This window comes from Balaenoptera physalus (genome assembly GCF_965194825.1).
Source record: "Balaenoptera physalus genome assembly, chromosome: X".
NCBI lineage: Eukaryota > Metazoa > Chordata > Mammalia > Artiodactyla > Balaenopteridae > Balaenoptera > Balaenoptera physalus.
In genome coordinates, this window is record NC_138903.1 from 77,434,283 (window position 1) to 77,453,337 (window position 19,055).

The following is a 19,055-nucleotide window of genomic DNA, read 5'->3' on the forward strand; positions in this document are numbered from 1 at the left end:
TCTAGAAGGTGGGTCAAAAAGGATCTTGCTGTAATTTATGTCAATGAGTATTCTTCCTATGCTTTCCTCTAAGAGTTTTATGGTCTTACATTTAGCTCTTTAATCCATTTTGAGTTTATTTTTGTGTATGGTGTTAGGGAGTTCATTCTTTTACATGTAGCTGTCTTGTTTTCCCATCACCACTTATTGAAGAGTCTGTCTTTTCTCCATTGTATATCCTTGCCTCCTTTGTCATAGTTTAGTTTACCATAGCTCTGTGCGTTTATCTCTGGGCTTTCTATCCTGTTCCATTGATCTATATTTCTGTTTTTGTGCCAGTACCATACTGTTTTGATTAGTGTAGCTTTGTAGTATAGTCTGAAATCAGGGAGCCTGATTCCTCCAGCTCCGTTTTCCTTTCTCAATATGTTTTGGTTCTTCAGGGTCTTTTGTGTCTCCATACAAATTTTAAGATTTTTTGTTCTAGTTCTATGAAAATTGCCATTGGTAATTTGATAGGAATTGCATTGAATCTGTAGATTGCTTTGGATAATACAGTCATTTTCACAATATTGATTCTTCCAATCCAAGAACATGGTATATGTCTCCATCTGTTTGTGTCATCTTTGATTTCTTTCATCAGTGTTTTATAATTTTCTGAGTACAGGTCTTTTACCTCCCTAGGTAGGTTTATTCCTAGGCATTGTTGTTGTTGTTGTTGCAATGGTGAATGGGATTGTTTCCTTAATTACTCTTTCTGATCTTTCATTGTTAGTGTATAGGAGTGCAAGAAATTTCTGTGCATTAATTTTGTATCCTGCAAACTTTACCAAATTCATTGATTAGCTCTAGAATTTTTCTGGTAGCATCTTTAGGATTTTCTATGTATAGTATCATGTCACCTGCAAACAGTGACAGTTTTACTGCTTCTTTTCCAATTTGTATTCCTTTTATTTCTTTTTCTTCTCTGATTGCCATGGCTAAGACTTCTAAAGCTATGTTGATTATTAAAACACATTTTTTAAACAGTTGATCTTTTTCTTAACTCTTATAGTCCATATCTGTCCTCTCATCTACATTATAAATCGCTTGACCTCTGGAATTCATGAATTCATCTTTGGATTCCCAGCCAAGATCTTGTTCTATGCATATAATACTTAATGAATAATTGCCAGGTTTAATAGAAGGTGACTTTAAAAAAAAAGAAAATTTCAAAACTTCTATCAATTTGCTGGTGGTTTGGTCTGTTTGATGTGAAGAAAACTGAGGGATTAAATCTTATAAATGAAATGATTGAATTAACTCGAACTTTTTAAATACAATATACAGTTACTTCCTCAAAGCCCTTACTCAAGTGGGAGACTGTATGTGTCAGAGAAGTAGGAAACATGGTGAGAGATGGAGGGTAGGCTCCTACAAGAGGCAAAGGTTAAACAGCTAACAGAGGTTAGTCCTGATATAAGTCTTAAGAGCATCCTGTAGGTAAGTGATATGATGAAAGTATATTTAGGAAAAGTTATAGGGTAGATTTAGAAGGATTGGTTCCAGAAAATCACTTTTAGAACTGAGGTGATAGATCCTGGAGTAAGCTTAAGAGTAACACAGAGTGCCTGGGTTTAAATTCTGATCCTGTCACTACTAATTATATGGCTTTGGAAATTTCTCTTATTCTCTTTAACTTAGGTTTCCTCATATGAAAAGTGGGAATAGCAATACTACCTGCTCATAGGGTTGTCATTAGGAGGTAATCCACATTAAAATTTAGCAGTGATCCAGGCATGCATTCAGTGAGATACATACTGGCTGTTACTATAGAGATGGAGATAAACAGAGCCATGGCAGCAACTTCTTTTGCATCTCTGTTACTTTCTTCACTCTTCCCATGCCTTAGCCCTGAGTCACCTCCATTCACTTCAAAAGTCGTCTCACTTACTGACTTTTACAAGATTCTCTATTTTTCTTCCCCAGAAATATATTTACCATATTTTATCAATACCATTTTGCCCCTCTAATCTTCATTATATCCATGTTTCTATCATCTATCTGTCTGTCTGTCTATCTACTGCTTAAGACTTCCTACCATAGAAAATTTGGTGTTTGCAAATTCTGTAGTAATTCTCTAAAATTCCCAGAGAGCTACATTCCTCCAACATTCCTTGATAGCTGCCTAATCATTCTTATATTTATGCTGCTTACAGCTTTGAGTGCATTTCTTTGTGAGGCAGGAAGAAAAGAAGAATGGGAGTTAGGACAGGCAGGTGGGAGGGAAAAAATACATTCTATAATTTGTATAGGATTTTGCAGTTTACCAAAACATCATTCGTATGCATAATTTTAATTGAGATTCACAGCAATGTTATTGGAATAGAGCACTGCAGAAACCATTAATGTGTGATGGTTAGAGTGGCATTAGAGGTCCTGCTCAGCCATTGGTCAGCACCACAGTGGGCCCCATTCAGCCACTGGTTGGTGCTGCAGTGGGTCCCGCCCCCAAGTGAGCAACTGTCAATGAGTGACCGTTAGAGGGGCATTGAGCCAATGGTTGGGGGGGAGCTGTTTGTCAGGTGGAGAGAGAGGTAAGAAGCAGATCCTGGCCTTCTCCCTGGGGCCCTCCAGCTTGGGATAGCAGGTGAACTGGTGGGAGGGTCCCAGGGAACCTGCAGGGCTCCAGAGCCTTTGCCAAGTCTGCCCACTGGCTGGGCCCAGGACCTGAGTTAGCAGTGAACCTCTCCCCCATTCCTGCCTCTGCAACCTAATGGCAGCAGAAGTCTGCATGGGATACAGTCTGGGAGACCTGGCCCCCACCGTTTAGGTGGCCTAAGGAGCCGGTGGGCCAGTTGGGTGCAGCGTGCCTGGCTCCCTCAGCAATGACAGCTGGGCAGGGTCTGGGGACCTGGCCTTGAGGGAGCCACCAACTGAGATCTGCCTCTTCAGCCAGGCCTGGACACTGGTGGGAGGACCAAGATTGGGTGTTGGATGAATGCTCTGGGGCAGGGTAACCCCTACCCCTGACAGGGACACCCTTCTCTTAGCCAGACCTGGACTTCAAAGGGTGAAAGTTGTGCCTTGGGACCTTCCCCTTTCTTGTCAGAACAGAGACTAATATTTGTTTGGTGGAGATTTATAGGAACATTATTACCTGACTTTGACTTGACCTTGAGAACAAATGATCTGACACCAAGAAGTTTGCAACAACTAACCACGCCCCTCCCTCACCTTTCCTATGAAAGGGCTTTGCTGAAAGCTTTCAGGTAGTTTGGAGTTTTTAAGGCATGAGCCACCCATCTCCTTGCATGGCCCTGCAATAAACCTTTCTTTGTTCCAAAGAAAGTTTGAACTCTTTGCTCCAAAGAGTTTGTTCCAAACTCTGGCGTTTTGGTATTGTTTGGCCTCACTGTGCGTTGGGCACATGGACTTGTGTTTCAGTAGCACTATGATTTAGATAGGAAAGGTGTTATTATCTCAGTTTTGTAGAGAGCAGAAAAGAAATGGGAACCTTATTTTCATCTATCCCCATTTTAAATTAAAAAAAATAACAAGATGACCACCTTTTCTCTATTATTTTTGGTTTCAACCAGAAAGAAACCTATGTTGTTATGTTAAACTATTCTGATTTCACCTATCTGCCACATCTGTTTTAAAATAACTTCTTAATTCTTAGATATGATCCCCCCATGTATACTTGGCTATTTAAAAAGAAAAGAAAGCAAAATCAAAATTCATTGCTTTGCATTGGCAGCTTTATTCTCTCTTCCTTATTTATCCAGATTTAAAAAGAGAGGAAAAAAGAAAGGGCAACAGCAAGCACACAATGAATCTCCCAACAAATGCTTATCTACCCCATCATTCCCTTTTGGAACATCCGCCAAAGCAAAAGAAAATCCAAAACCCCCCTGTATTTATTTTTTTATTGCTGCTACTTACTGGTATTTTTTAAAAGACAAGATCATAAAAGAATATTAAATGATGCATAAAGATGTTCATGAACTATTAAATGAAAATTAAAAACCAGAATATCGACCAATATGACCAGCATAATAAATTTTTGTTGTTAAAAATTCAGACTAATGTATATGCATATTAAAAAGGACTTGGAAGTAGTTGTCTTACCAAGGTGATGACAGATTGTGTACGGTTGTGGACTAATGGGTGATTTTTGTTCTATTCTTATTGCTCATATGTATTTGTCATTTTTTTTCCAGTGTAAGCATGTATTATTTTGTAGTAATAAAAAACAATAAAAGTTATTTTTGATAAACACAAAACTAGACCTCAAATATAATGCTAAATTTTATGTAGACAATTTCATATACAGGATAATAGCATTACCATTTAAATTTCCCTTATCACCCTTGTCTTTCTTACTTGTTCTTTAAATCTGAGTTTAGATGCTTCTACACCAGAAAGCCTTACATGTGACTTTCGGCCTAGGTTCCTGCCTTTGCCGTATGCTTCCAGAACACCCTGTGATTACCTCATCTTAGCACTCATTACTTTGTATTATAGTGACATGTATAATTATGTCTCTTTGAGACCATAAACTCTGTGATGTTAGGAGCTCAATTTTTTTCCCACCTATCCTTTTTAAAACAGTGTCTGTTGCCTTGTATATGTTTAATAAATGTTTGTTTGATAAATGTCTTGAAATATTTAACATTAAACTAGAGTTTTATCTTCACACCAGAGTTCTGAGGTGATGGTAGTGGGGCAGAGATTGGGATACTTCTGCAGGTTCAGGGATTCTGTGACTTCAGTAAATCTAGCGTCCAGTTCCCTCACTGTGTTCCACCTTATGCTGTATTGACCAGTGTGTAGAACACATCATTAGTCATTTTCCTTTCAGAATAAGTGGGTGAATTACGTCACCAAGTTTACCACTAAATGGTAGGCCAGTCAGAAATTTTACAGTGGACATGAGACATTTGAAGAGGTTGGGAAATACATACCTGGAAGGACCCAAACTCCCTCAGAGTTTGGTTTGCTGAGTAAATAGGTCTGCCTGAAATTTCGCTGATGTCTTGAAACCATTGTTAAACTGCCTGATATGAAAGAAGTTAAAGACTGGGGCTCCTTTTTTTGTTATTGGTAGTTTGGGTCTGAGAAATTTATTTCTGACAGGATCTACATTCACACCAACTGGAAAGCCAGTGTGATTATACCAATTGAAGACCCTCTCACTTGTTTCAGCCTGGAGCATGGGGAATGCTGCATGGGCACTTTCCTCTGGAGCCTGATGATTCTGGTCTTTGGTGGCCTCTACGACTCCCATATGACCAGCAGACTCTATTCCACCTTCCACTTCTGTGTGAGTACCATGTCAATGGTTATTGTGCCCAGACTTCAGGTTTTCTTAAATACATGAAAAGCAGAATTCCTCATAAGAAGGATTGAAGTTCCCACATATAAGCCGTTCCACTAAGCTAGTAGTTCCATTTTAGATTCAGAAAAGGATTCTAGATTCTAGATGCAAAATAGAGGGAGATACGGAAGAAGCAGTCTTTTACATGAAGAGTACTATTCTTCTAGGATCCCTAAATACGTTTAGCCCTGCAGTGTGTTATATAATTGTTGTTCTTTTCTGTGATATGATTTTGTAATTAACTTATTATTATTTTTATAATACATATTGAATGATCATGTAAGTGAAGAATTCTAAAAGTTGCTGGAAGAGCTGCATTAATTGCAGCCTATGACTCCTATTGGTGAAGCTTAAAAACAACAACAAACCAATTGAGCAGGAATGACAGGTTGGACATTCTACTAATACTGAAGTAAAACTCATGTGAAGGAAGCTAACTCCTTCTCCTTCTCTTCCTGTTTCTTCATCTTCTTTACTGCTTTCCCTTCCCTTCTTTACTATAGTGATTATTTAATGAGTGCTCTGGATTTTATTTAAACACTCTATATAGTAAAATATATAAGGTAAAATCAAGCTACAACTTGTTATTTTGAAAACATATTTGATCAGTAAAAATTAATAAACAGAAATACTCATTTAAAATGATGTCAGGAGGACAGAAGGAGGAGCTCTCATGCCCTACCACTTGATGTCAATTGTAGATCCAACATGAAGAGACATACCTCTGCATCTCCAACAGGAAGAAGGTTACTGCTTTACTTCCCAGCAGGAAGAAGGAAGAATTTCTACTTGTCCAGCAACAGCCCAGTCAATGAGAAAGTGCCACAACTCAGCCAATGGAAAGCTACTATGATTCGAACTCCCAGTTTCCTCCAATGGACTATTTGTTTATAACAACCCATCTCAACTCTTTCTTCTCCTCTATAAAATAAAGTTCCTCTGCTTTGCTCTTTGGACTTACCTGTGGTTCACCATAGATAGCTTGTTCTGAATTTCAATTCTTTGCTGTTCCCAAATAATACTATTTTGCTGGTAAAATAACTGGCTATTTTATTGTTTTAGGTCAATAAATCGAAAACCTGGGAACCATTGCCATTATTTAAGAATATATTTTTACATGTCTTTGATGTTTTTTTGGCCCAGGAATGTTACCTATAGTCCATATAGTGTGCATTCTGTTATAAAAATTGCAAAACTCAACTCATAGTTTCTTCAAAGCTTATATCATTGATGGTATCTCACAAAAGTTGATTTACTTTGATGTCAGGACCAGTCCAATGATTCTGTGAGCTATGTGAGCTGGTGTGGCTGCAACTATTTTATTTTATCAAGTTGTCATTGGTCTCTAGGCCAAGCAGATACAGGTTCGTGATTTTTTTTTTTTCCTTTGGGGTTTTAGTCCAAGCTGCTCTGTTTGATTTCTTTCCTTTTGGGTGTTTGCTTGAAGATACTCTGCTTGATTTTTAGAGATGAGGTTCTCAGCACCACGTTTTTGACCTGAAAAAACTCTTGGAATATCAGGAGCATTTGACATATTTTATCATTCATTCCTACTTGAAACACTTTCTTCACATTGCTGCAAAAATACCACACTTTCTAATTTTGCTTCTGCATCAATGCCTGCTCTGGATCAGGTATCTTTTATCCTATATCTCTCGGACCTTTGTTTTCGTATTTTAAATGAACACACCTGAAGGTGAAATTCACAACTGGCACAACTTGGAATTTTTTGAGTGCGATATAGAAAATTCATTTATAAAACTAAGAAATGCCATTCAAACTTAATTGGTAGTCCTTTCATGGCAAGAGTTTATCTCTGACAACAGCACCAACAGAAGTTTATCAATCTCAAAGCTAGACCTGTAACTTGGTTCTGACACAGCCTATAATATATATATATATATATATCCTATTACAGATCTTGTTATATGTGAATATATGAAAAACATTTTAAAATTTCATAAATCTATATTTTATTCTGTATCTGCTTTCTGAGTATTCCAAAAGTTTGCTCTTTGACATTTTAAGTAGTATTTCTTCTTGTTTTCCCTGATAAATTTTTCTCTACATTTTGTTTATTTTTAAAAATAATTTTTGTCTTTTAAAAATTACAAAAGTAGTAAGTTTTCCATAACAAGTCAAACTACATAGAGATTTATACAGAAAAGTTAATATGCCTCTTTCTCAAGCCATCTCCTCCTCACTACTGTATACTTTGACGAGGTAGCCAATATTAATCCAGTGAAACGTACAAATTTATAAGGATAATATTTTTAAAGTAACTCCCACTTGCTTCTCTTTTCTGTAATCCATTATTTTTCCACCATTATTGCCATTGGGAATAAAAAGGTTAAATGCAACCTTAGGAAGAAGGAAGATATAATGTTCAAGAAGGTCATCACAGTCAGGGACGGAAAGTATTCAATAGCACCTAAAGTGCCTGAAAGGGAACATTGGATAATAGTACAGAAAGGTAAGGACAAGAGAGAGAAAAGATCACGCTGGTTTTCCTTGGAGACAAGTTTGGCATGTCAGGGATGTCCAAGTGCCCCATGGGCCTAAAGAAGGCTATGGATGAAAACTGAGACTTAAACTCTAGACCCCCATCCCACTTATCCCCTTGAATAAGTTACTTGGTGTGACAAAGTCATCCCATGAGGAAGCTTTGAGGTGGATATCTTGCTAGTGGTGAAGTAGGGTGGTAGACACGTTTCTGTAGCCTTCCTGATATTGAGATATTGTGGAAAAAGTATGAATTTGGGTACCCAAAAGCATTACTAGTGCCACATGATTGCAGTGTCAACTAGGCATCACCCGTACTGGAAACAGCAGCAGAACAGACCTTGCGATTCATCATTTATGCACTTAGGCAGCTGAAAACATTTTGATGCCTTGGGACAAAATCAAACCAGTCAATCATATCACATCAGAAACCAGTGAATACCTAGAAGACAGTGGACAGTGTGTACCTACAAATGTCCCCACCCATCACCATGAGAACACATAAGCGTTTCTCTTCACAGATGCTGGCACTGTAAGGAATGAACAATCCTGAAAGCTTCAAAATGTACTCCAAAGGGTAACATAAAAGAGCCAGCTTTTCATGTTCATCTGTAAACATCGGGAAAAAAATCACTTAAATGCTCTGTACCTCAGTTTCCTCATCTATAAAACTGGGTGATAATAGTACCTACCTCATAAGGTTACTGTGAGGATTAAAGGAATTACATATGTAAAGCACTTAGACTTTGTGCCTGGTACATAGTAGGAGTTCAGACAAACTTGGATCCCTTTATTTGGCAGAAATAATGATATCCCACTAAACCCTCTGTCTTTAGCTGCACAGTAGGATGGAGACTACAGGTTAGATGAGTTACAGAAGCTAAAATTCTTTGAAAATCTAGGTTGTAGATTCTTATTCTATATCTTAAAGAAAAATGAGATCTCTCAATTTCTAAAGATACTTCCAATACATTAACATACCAGAATTTAATCAAGATGTTTGAATTTACACAATTGCTATCTTCCATGAATTTATAAATTTTAATTTTATTTCCTTTTGCCCTCATCTCCAGATGATCAAGTCCTAATATTTTTAAAATCTATCCTTTACATTAAATGCATGTTTCTTCAGCTATTAAGGAAAATTAAAATAATAAGATATGGCAAATTCTAACTTATATTTACTCCTAGATGAATAGAAACAATCTTGCATAGGAGTAGTTGTTCTAGACAGAGATGTTTAAAATGATCAAAGACTGTTCTAGATCCAATTCTTGTTAGTACAGTCTTTGAACACTGACCTGGTATAATACCTTACTTCCTTAATCAGGGATGAGCTGCTGTATTTTCACTTGAAAATCAGTATCAACTAATGAACATATATTTAACAAACGTACAGCAGTGACAACTGAGAGCTGTGTTACTTCAGTACACAGTTCCTTATAAAAATCCTTAAAACAAGCAGAGATTGGTAATAGAGAACACTTTTTTTTAATATGGTTTTTTTAAAATTTTATTTATTTATTTATTTATTTATTTATTTATTTATTTATTTATTTATTTATGGCTGTGTTGGGTCTTCGTTTCTGTGCAAGGGCTTTCTCTAGTTGCGGCAAGTGGGGGCCACTCTTCATCGCGGTGCGCAGGCCTCTCACCATCGCGGCCTCTCTTGTTGCAGGGCACAGGCTCCAGACGCACAGGCTCAGCAATTGTGGCTCACGGGCCTAGTCGCTCCGCGGCATGTGGGATCTTCCCAGACCAGGGCTCAAACCCGTGTCCCCTGCATTGGCAGGCAGATTCTCAACCACTGTGCCACCAGGGAAGCCCCGAGAACACTTTTTTTAAACATAAATTTATTTTAGAATTTGTTTATAACAATTTGAAAAATTTTTAGAGAGCTCAAAGTTTATTCAGTGATGGACTGAAGAATAGATGATCTTAAGACTGAAACATGAAAAATTCTCACCAGAATTCTGCCAGTACTTTTAGAAAATGATCCTTCTTGGCTTGTTATATATGCACCTCTTATTTAGAAACTCTGAGTGGTAAGAATACAGTTTGGGGACTTCACAGGAAACTTAGAATGTGTTTATGAAATAGCAAAAGACATTTGTTTCTGAATGGCTCCTTGGTAGCCGTGTTTTTGTTGGGTGGCTTATGTAAAAGGATTAAATAGCATACTCAGTGTATCTGTTGTTCAGTGTTACTATTAATTTCTATTTTCCACAGCTCTTTTAACACTGCAGATTTCTTTTTGCATAAGCAATTCAAATCCATTCAGAAACTTCTTCATATTATTACCAAACCATAGGTATTTAATAATAATAATTACTAACATTTTTTGAGCACTCACCATATGCAAGTCACTGTTCTTGTAATTTATATGCGTTACTTCATTTAATCATAAATCTTACAGCAGCCCCATGAGATAAGTACTGTTATTATTCCCATTTTACAGATGTAGAAAACAAGGCACAGAATGATTGAATAATGTGTCCAAGATCACACAGGTGTTATGCTGTGGTTCTCAACTCAATTTGTATTTATCTTTATTTCTAGGTTTAATTTTTCTAGGTTTTAGTTAGATAACTTGAGAATCAGAGACACTTGATACTTCTTGAGAGAGATAAAAGAAAAGGTGTGGAAAGCTTCTGTGTATGCTTGTGTTTTGGCTTTTCTTCTAATTTTAGAAGAGAGTATTTTGTTGTAAAGATGTTAAGTGTCTAGGCTCTGGGGTGTGAGATGTAAATCTGGCCTCTGCCAGTTAGTTATTCACCTGGGAAGATTACTTCAGTTCTCTGAACCTTTGTTTTTTAATCTGTAAAATGAAAATAAATTGTATTTATTTCTTAGGGTTGTAGCGGTAGCTAGAAAGTGATTAAATGAAATTTTCCCATAAATCCCCTTAGCTTTAAATAGATTATTATTGTAATTTATATTATTATTATTTTATATCATTCAATCTGTGTCCTCACCAACTGGACAATAGCTTCTTAACTCACTTACCTTCTACAAACATTCACTCATCCATTTTGAATACTGCTACCAGACCAGTGTAATTGCCCAAAACCCCCTAGAATCATGTCACTATCTTGCTAAGAAACTGTATTATTAAATGTAGGGTCAAGGGCACCAAATTTAAATCCCTGTAAACCTTGGCTTGCATCCTGGAGAGGCAGACGGGTAATCAGCATCTAGAATTGTACTCATAAGAGAGTAGACAAAAATAGTTACAGAAAGTATGGGATAAAAATGCAAATACTTTTAGGAGAAGAAATGCAACAGTAGTTTCTCATACTGACTATCACTGGTGTGAGTTTTTATGGCCTCAGCTAGTAGATAACAAGAATAATAGGAGGCAGAATATGTTCTCAATATCTATCCCTGATGTTAGAATAGATTCGTGAAGGCACAATTGCAAATAAGTAAGAGATGTTAGGGTTTCTTGGCGTGGCCTGCATAAATCCAAAATGGCAATCACGTTAAATACGATGCTATTTCTATAATACTTATTTCCATGCAACCACTGAAATAAGAGCATAAAGCAGGATATATATATATATATATATATATATATATATATATATATAAAAGGAAAGTTGGAGACCAATAAAACAAAACAAATGGCTAAAGAGAAGTCAAATAAAATGAAGTGGAATCAAAATAATGACCTGTACTCAAAAATAAATTTATTTCTAAATAAACTTACAACCTGCTTAAAATAGAAAAATGCTCAATTTGTATATGAAGAAAGAAAAGTCTGCATTGCATGCTGCATATTTTTCATTGAGTAAGGGTAAAACCATGGTAAACTAAACTTTTAAATGAGTGGTTTTCAAAGACATCTTGAAAAAATGGTTTTTTCCCCCCAATACTTAGAGATTTATTTATTTATTTTTAAATTAATTAATTAATTAATTACATCTTTATTGGAGTATAATTACTTTACAATGGTATGTTATTTTCTGCATTATAACAAACTGAATCAGCTATACATGTACATATAACCCCATATCTCCTCTCTCTTGCATCTCTCTCCCACCCTCCCTATCTCACCCCTCTACGTGGTCACAAAGCAGTGAGCTGATCTCCCTGTGCTATGCAGCTGCTTCCTACTAGCTATCTATTTTACATTTGGTAGTATATATATGTCAATGCCACTCTCTCACTTCGTCCCAACTTACCCTTCTCCCTCCCAGTGTCCTCAAGTCCATTCTCTACATCTGCATCTTTATTCCTGTCCAGCCCTTAGGTTATTCAGAAACTTTTTTTTTAATTCCATATATTTGTGTTAGCATACGCTATTTGTTTGTCACCTTTTGATTTACTTCTCACTGTATGACAGACTCTAAGTCCATCCACGTCACAATGAATAATTCAATTTCATTTTTTATGGCTGAGTAATATTCCATGTTATATATGTCCCACATCTTCTTTACCCATGCATCTGTTGATGGACACTTAGATGGCTTCCATGTCCTGCTATTGTAAGTAGTGCTGCAATGAATATTGTGGAACATGACTATTTTGGAATTATGGTTTTCTCAGCGTATATGCCCAGTAGTGGGATTGCTGGGTCTTATGGTAGTTCTATTTTTAGGTTTTTATGGAACGTCCATACTGTTCTCCATAGTGGCTGTATCAAATTACATTCACACCAACAGGGCAAGAGGTTATCCTTTTCTCCACACTCCCTCCAGCATTTATTGTTTGTAAATTTTTTGATGATGGCTATTCTGACAGGTGTGAGGTGATACCTCATTGTAGATTTGATTTGCATTTCTCTAATGATATGTGACGCTGAATACCCTTTCATGTGTTTTTTTTTGGAAATCTGTATATCTTCTTTGGAGAAATGTCTATTTAGGTCTTCTGCCCATTTTTGGATTGGGCCATTTGTTTTTTTGATACTGAGCTGCATGAGCTGCTTGTAAATATTGGAGATTAATCCTTTGTCAGTTGCTTCATTGGCAAATAATTTCTCCCATTCTGAGGGTTGCCTTTTCATCTTGTTTATGATTTCCTTTGCTGTGCAAAAGCTTTAAAATTTTATTAGGTCCCATTTGTTTATTTTTATTTTTATTTGCACCGCTTTAGGAAGTGGGTCAAAAAGGATCTTGCTGTGATTTATGTCATAGAGTGTTCTGCCTATGTTTTCCTCTAAGAGTTTTATAATGTCTGGCCTTACATTTAGTTTTTTAATCCATTTTGAGTTTATTTTTGTGTATGGTGTTAGGGAGTGTTCTAATTTCACTCTTTTACATGTAGGTGTCCAGTTTTACCAGCACCGCTTATTGAAGAGGCTATCATTTCTCCATTGTATATTCTTGCCTCCTTTATCAAAAATAAGGTGACCATATGTGCATGGGTTTACCTCTGGGCTTTCTAACCCGTTCCATTTACCTATATTTCTGTTTTTGTGCCAGTACCCTACTGTCTTGATTACTGTAGTTTTGTAGTATAGTCTGAACACAGGGACCTGATTCCTCGAGCTCTGGTTTTCTTTCTCAAGATAGCTTTGGCTATTCGGGATCTTTCATTTTTCCATACAAATTGTGAAATTTTTGGTTCTAGTTCTGGGAAAAATGCCATTAGTAGTTTCATAGGGATTACATTGAATCTGTAGATTGCTTTGGGTAGTATAGTCATTTTCACAAAGTTGATTCTTCCAATCCAAGAACATGGTATATCTCTCCATCTGTTTGTATCGTCTTTAATTTCTTTCATCAGTGTCTTATAATTTTCTGCATAAAGTTCTTTTGTCTCCTTAGGTAGGTTTATTCCTAGGTATTTTATTCTTTTTGTTGCAGTGATAAATGGGAGTGTTTCCATAATTTCTCTTTCAAATTATTTATCATTAATGTATAGGAATACAAGAGATTTCTGTTCATTAATTTTGTATCCTGCTACTTTACCAAATTCATTGATGAGCTCTAGTAATTTTCTGGTAGCATCTTTAGGGTTCTTTATGTATAGTATCATGTCATCTGCAAACAGTGACAGCTTTACTTCTTCTTTTCTGATTTGGATTCCTTTTATTTCTTTTTCTTCTCTGATGGCTGTGGCTAAAACTTCCAAAACTATGTTGAATAATAGTGGTAAGAGTGGACTAACATGTCTTGTTCCTGAGCTTAAAGGAAATGGTTTCAGTTTTTCCCCATTGAGAACGATGTTGGCTGTGGGTTTGCCATATATGGCCCTTATTATGTTGAGATAAGTTCCCTCTATGCCTATTTTCAGGAGGGTTTTTATCATAAATCAGTGTTGAATTTTTTTGAAAGCTTTTTCTCCATCTATTGAGATGATCATATGGTTTTTATTCTTCAATTTATTAATGTGGTGTATCACATTTATTGATTTGCATATACTGAAGAATCCTTACATTCCTGGAATAAACCCCACCTGATCATGGTGTATGATCCTTTTAATGTACTGTTCGATTCTGTTTGCTAGTATTGTGTTGAGAATTTTGCCATCTATGTTCATCAGTGATATTGGCCTGTAGTTTTCTTTCTTTGTGACATCTTTTTCTTGTTGTGGTATCAGGTTACTGGTGGCCTTGTAGAATGAGTTTGAGAGTGATCCTCCCTCAGCTATTTTTGGAAGAGTTTGAGAAGGATAGCTGTTAGCTCTTCTCTAAAGCTTTGATAGAATTCACCTGTGAAGCCATCTGGTCCTGGGCTTTTGTTGGTTGGAAGATTTTTAATCACAGTCTCAATTTCAGTGCTTGTGATTGGTCTGTTTATATTTTCTATTTCTTCCTGGTTCAGTCTCAGAAGGTTGTGCTTTTCTAAGAATTTTCCATTTCTTCCAGGTTTCCATTTTATTGCCATATAATTGCTTGTCGTAATCCCTCATGCTCCTTTGTATTTCTGCAGTGTCACTTGTTACTTCTCCTTTTTTATTTTTAATTCTATTGAATTGAGTCTTCTCCCCTTTTTCCTTGATAAGTCTGGCTAATGGTTTATCAATTTTGTTTATCTTCTCAAAGAAACAGCTTTTAGTTTTATTGATCTTTGTTATTGTTTCCTTCATTTCTTTTTCATTTATTTCTGATCTGATCTTTATGATTTCTTTCCTTCTGCTAACTTTGGGATTTTTGTGTTCTTCTTTCTCTCATTGCTTTAGGTGTAAGGTTAGTTGTTTATTTGAGATGTTTCTTGTTTCTTCAGGTGGGATTGTATTACCATAAATTTCCCTCTTAGAACTGCTTTTGCTTCATCCCATAGATATTGGGTTTCCATGTTTCATTGTCATTTGTTTCTAGGTATTTTTTGACTTCCTCTTTGATTTCTTCAGTGATCTCTTGGTTATTTAGTACTGTATTGTTTAGCCTTCATGTGTTTGTATTTTTTACAGATTTTTTTTCCTGTAATTGATATCTAGTCTCATAACAATGTGGTCGGAAAGATATTTGATATGATTTCAGTTTTCTTGAGATTACCAAGGCTTTATTTGTGACTTAAGATTTGATCTATCCTGGAGAATGTTCCATGAGCACTTGAGAAGAAACTCTATTCTGTTGTTTTTGAATGGAATGTCCTATAAATATCAATTAAGTCCATCTTGTTTAATGTATAATTTAAAGCTTGTGTTTCCTTATTTATTTTCATTTTGGATTATCTGTCCATTGGTGAAAGTGGGGTGTTAAAGTCCCCTACTATGATTGTGTTACTGTCAATTTCCCCTTTTTTGGCTGTTAACATTTGCCTTATGCATTGATGTGCTCCTATATTGGGTGCATAAATATTTACAATTGTTATATCTTCTTCTTGGGTTGATCCCTTGATCATTATGTAGTGTCCTTTGTCTCTTGTAATAGTCTTTATTTTAAAGTCTATTTTGTCAGATATGAGAATTGCTACTCCAGCTTTCTTTTGATTTCCATTTGCATGGAATATCGTTTTCCTTCCCTTCACTTTCAGTCTGTAGGTTTTCCTAGGTCTGAAGTGGGTCTCTTGTAATCAGCATATATATGGGTCTTGTTTTTTTATATCCATTCAGATGGTCTATGTCTTTTGGTTAGAGTATTTAATACATTTAACATTTAAGGTAGTTATAGATATGTATTTTCCTTTTACCATTTTCTTAACTGTTTTGGGTTTGTTATTCTAGGTCTTTTCCTTCTCTTGTGTTTCCTGCCTAGTGAAGTTCCTTTAGCATTTGTTGTAAAGCTGGTTTGGCGGTGCTGAGCTCTCTCAGCTTTTGCTTGTCTGTAGAGGTTTTAATTTCTGCATCGACTCTGAATGAGATCTTTGCTGGGTTGAGTAATCTTCGTTGTAGGTTCTTCCCTTTCATCACTTTAATTATGTCTTTCCATTTACTTCTGGCTTGCAGAGTTTCTGCTGAACGATCAGCTGTTAACCTTATGGGGATTCCAATGTATGTTATTTGTTGCTTTTCCCTTGCTGCTTTTAATATTTTTTCTTTGTGTTTGATTTTTGATACTTTGGTTAATATGTGTCTTGGCCTGTTTCTCTTTGGATTTATCCTGTTTGGGACTCTCTGCGTTTCCTGGACTTGATTAACTATTTCCTTTCCCATATTAGGGAAATTTACAACTATAATCCCTTCAAATATTTTCTCAGTACCTTTCTTCCACTCTTCTTCTTCTGCGACCCTTATAATTCAAATGTTGCTGTGTTTAATGTTGTCTTAGTGGTCTCTGAGACTGTCCTCAATTCATTTCATTCTTTTTTCTTTATTCTGCTTTGCAGTAATTATTTCCACTATTTTATCTTCCAGGTCACTTATCCTTTCTTCTGCTTCAGTTTTTCTTCTATTGATTCTTTCTAGAGAATTTTTAATATCATTTATTGTGTTGTTCATCATTGTTTGTTTGCTCCTTAGTTCTTCCAATTCCTTGTTAAATGTTTCTTGTATTTTCTCCATTCTATTTCTAAGATTTTGAATCATCTTTACTATCATTACTCTGAATTCTTTTTCAGGTAGATTTCCTATTACCTCTTCATTTCTTTGGTCTTGTGGGTTTTTATCTTGCCTCTCTATCTGCTGTGTGTTTATCTGTCTTCTTATTTTGCTTAACTACTGTGTTTGGGGTCTCCTTTTCTCTGGATGCAGTCATAGTTCCCGTTGTTTGTGCTGTCTGCTCCCAGTGCCTAAGGTTGTTTCAGTAGGTTGTGTAGACTTCCTGGTGGAGGGGACTGGTGCCTGTGTTCTAGTGTATGAGGCTGGATCTTGTCTTCCTGGTTTGTGGGACTGTGTCCGGTGGTGTGTTTTGGGGTGTTTGTTACCTTACTATGATTTTAGGCAGCCTCTCTGCTAATGGGTGGGATTGTGTTTCTGTCTTGCTGGTTGTTTTGCTTAGGGTGTCCAACACTGTAGATTGCTGGTCATTGAGTGGAGCTGGGTCTTAGCGTTGAGATGGAGATCTGTGTGAGAGCTTTCATTGTTTGATGTCATATGGAGCTGGGACGTCTCTGGTGGACCAATGTCCAGAACCTGGCTCTCACACCTCAGAGGCACAGGCCTGTCACCCGCTTGGAGCACCAAGACCCTGTCAGCCACAAGGCTCAGAATAAAAGGGAGAAAATAAGAAAGAAAGAAAGAATAAAATAAAATAAAATAAAGTTATTAAAATAAAAAACAAGACAAATTAGTAAAAATTAAAAATTAAAAAGTAATTTTAAAAAGGAAAAAAGAAAAGAAAGAAAGAAAGAATTGAGCAACCAAACCAAAAATCAAATACACCAATGATAATAACTGCTAAAAAGTATACTAAAAAAACAAAAAGCAAAAAATAAAACCTACAGACAGTACCTTAGGACAAGTGGTAAGAGTCAAGCTATACAGACAAAATCACACAAAGAAATATACACATACACACTCAAAGAGAAAAGGGAAAAAAATATATATTTCTATATATTAAAAAAAAGGAAGAGAGGAACCAAATCAATAAACAAATCTACCAATGATGATAAAATCTAAATACTAAACTAAGGTAAACTTAAAACCAGAAACAAATTAGATGCAGAAAGCAAACCCCAAGTTAACAGTTCCTCCCAAAGTCCAGCACCTCAATTTTGGGATGATTCATTGTCTATTCCGGTATTCTAGAGATGCAGGGTACATCAGGTTGATTGTGGAGATTTAATTCCCCACTACTGAGGCTGCTGGGAGAGATTTTCCTTTCTTTTCTTTGTTCCCACAGCTCCTAGGGTTCACCTTTGGATTTGGCCCCACCTCTGCATGTCGGTCGCCTGAGGACGTCTGTTCTTTGCTCAGACAGAATTGGGTTAAAGTAGCAGTTGATTAAGGGGCTCTGGCTCACTCAGACCGGGGGGAAGGAGGTGTATGGAATGCGGGAAAAGCCTGTGGCAGAAGAGGTCAGCATGACGTTGCAACTGCCTGATGTGCACTGTGTGTTCTCCCAGGGAAGTTGTCCCTGGATCATGGGTGCCTGGCAGTGGTGGGCTGCACAGGCTCCCAGGAGGGAAGGTGTGGATAGTGACCTGTGCTTACACACAGGCTTCTTGGTGACTGCAGCAGCAGCCTTAGAGTTTCATGCCCGTCTCTGTGGTCCACACTGTTAGCCTTCGCTCACGCCTGTCTCTGGAGCTCGTTTAGGAGGTGTTTTGAATCCCCTTTCCTTGCGCACCCCAAAACAGTGGTCTCTTGCCTCTTAAGCAGTTCCTGACTTTTCCCCAGACTCCCTCCAGGCTAGCTGTGGCACACTAACCCCCTTCAGGCTGTGTTCACACAGCCAACCCCAGTCCTCCCTGGGATCTGACCTCTGAAGCCTGAGCCTCAGCTCCCAGTCCCCGCCCACCCCCATGGGTGAGCAGACAAGCCTCTTGGTCTGGTGAGTGCTGGTCAGCACCAATCCTCTGTGTGGAAATCTCTCCACTTTGCCCTCTGCACCTCTGTTGCTGCGCTCTCCTCCATGGCTCCGAAGCTTCCACCTTGCCACCTGCCATCTCCACCAGTGAAGGGGCTTCCTAGTGTGTGGGAACTTTTCCTCCTTCACAGCTCCCTCCCAGTGGTGCAGGTTCTGTCCCTATTCTTTTGTCTCTGTTTTTTTCTTTTCTCATTTGCCCTACCCAGCTACATGAGGAGTTTCTTGCCTTTTGGGAAGTCTGAGGTCTTCTGCCAGTGTCCAGTAGGTGTTCTGTAGGAGTTGTTCCACATGTAGATGTATTTCTGATGTATTTGTGGGGAGGAAGGTGATTGCCATGTCTTATTCCTCTGCTATCTT

General features: G+C 37.2%; 2 long non-coding RNA genes across 2 annotated transcripts in view; both read right to left on the reverse strand.

Annotated features, from left to right (window-relative positions):
* The window catches only part of LOC309653140, an 803,279-nt gene that overhangs the window by 425,879 nt on the left and 358,345 nt on the right, over window positions 1-19,055 (reverse strand). The gene's annotated exons all lie outside the window — the stretch shown is intronic.
* Window positions 541-18,382, reverse strand: LOC309653134. Its single transcript, XR_014259007.1, has 2 exons — window positions 13,320-18,382; window positions 541-2,581 (listed from the first exon to the last, which is right to left on the reverse strand). It is a non-coding gene; the product is annotated as an uncharacterized lncRNA (long non-coding RNA).